This window comes from Phytophthora infestans, genomic scaffold (genome assembly GCF_000142945.1).
Source record: "Phytophthora infestans T30-4 supercont1.81 genomic scaffold, whole genome shotgun sequence".
NCBI classification, from domain to species: Eukaryota; Oomycota; class Peronosporomycetes; order Peronosporales; family Peronosporaceae; genus Phytophthora; species Phytophthora infestans.
In genome coordinates this window covers 90,481-92,343 of record NW_003303678.1, presented here as the reverse complement: position 1 = coordinate 92,343, position 1,863 = coordinate 90,481, and positions in this window count along the sequence as shown.

Here is a 1,863-nt window from a genome sequence, read left to right as displayed (position 1 = left end):
CTAACCACTAGACGACACCGACGCTCCACACTGAACACACTCCATCGCATCACAAATTTGGCGCACACACCTGCGCCTCTCTCCTTTCCGACACCACTTGTCCTGGCATCCTATGCGCGCCCCCACGCCAGCCCCTCGCCGCATCGGGAGACCCCAACCATCACAGCGTGGCAACCGCCGGCCCACCTCAGCTACGGATCGGGTGTACTTCTAGTTACGCCATGTCGAGGCGCGATAGTTACTCAAACCAGAGTCCATTTGGCTACTGGCGCATGCTTGCGTCTCAGGTGCGGTCCATACACAAACAAGGGCGCATACGGCGTCCCTTCAGTAGTAAAATATCGACGAATGCATAGGACCGAGCTGTGGTCATAGAAAGCGTTATCTTGAAATCGGTTGGGGTGGACAGACGCAGCAGCAGCACTTCACGTACATGAAGACCAAGGGAGGCACCAACAGCGACGTGAAAGGCAGTGATGTCGAAAAGGTGATGATACAAAAACGCAAGGCAATATGGATCCGACAGCTGTGAGATTTGAACTCACGCGGGTTACCCCAATAGATTTCTAGTCTATCGCCTTAACCACTCGGCCAAGCTGTCGTTAGAAATACAATCCATTTCAGTCAATCAACACATCCACCATAAACAAGCGACTACACGACATATACCGCGACGAACCAGGCAGCATCCTTTACTACCTGTCTTCCCTCCCTCTCACCCGTCTCATCATCGCCATACCCCTCACCAACTTACATCAATGCTCTGCACCCGACCTAGCACTGCCGCTGCTCTTTTTTTCATTATCTGTGCCAACGAGGCTGCGAACAACTAGCTTCGTCGACAGCACCGCGCTACCGTTCGACCACGACGCGATAGCAGGAGGAGGAATGGCGGCAGCATGTGCAGGCGTCTCGAAAAGTGGCTCTGTGTGGACGAAGCGGCAAAAGCCAAGAAGATATCGGAGGAGGGGATCGAACCCTCGATCTTGAGCGTGTTAAGCTCACGTCCTAACCACTAGACGACACCGACGCTCCACACTGAACACACCCATCGCATCACAAATTTGGCGCACACACCTGCGCCTCTCTCCTTTCCGACACCACCTGTCCTGGCATCCTATGCTCGGCCCCACGCCAGCCCCTCGCCGCATCGGGAGACCCCAACCATCACAGCGTGGCAACCGCCAACCCACCTCAGCTACGGATCGGGTGTTCTTCTAGCTACGCCATGTCGAGGCGCGATAGTTACGCAAACTAGCGTCCATTTGGCTACTGGCGCATGCTCGCGTCTCAGGTGCGGTCCATACACAAACAAGAGCGCATACGGCGTCCCTTCAGTAGTAAAATATCGACGAATGCATAGGACCGAGCTGTGGTCAGAGAAAGCGTTATCTTGAAATCGGTTGGGGTGGACAGACGCAGCAGCAGCACTTCACGTACATGAAGACCAAGGGAGGCACCAACAGCGACGTGAAAGGCAGTGATGTCGAAAAGGTGATGATACCAAAACGCAAGGCAATATGGATCCGACAGCTGTGAGATTTGAACTCACGCGGGTTACCCCAATAGATTTCTAGTCTATCGCCTTAACCTCGGCCAAGCTGTCGTTAGAAATACAATCAATTTCAGTCAATCAACACATCCACCATAAACAAGCGCCTACACAACATATACCGCGACGGGCCAGGCAGCATCCTTTGCTACCCGTCTTCCCTCCCTCTCACCCGTCTCATCATCGCCATACCCCTCATTAACTTCAACATGTGGGAGTCTTCGAAGTACGGAGTCCCTTGCGTAGCGCGGAACACTTCACGTCTCTTCGTCTCCGGGGTCTTCGGCAAAGGAATTTTGCTTGGGTCTTCG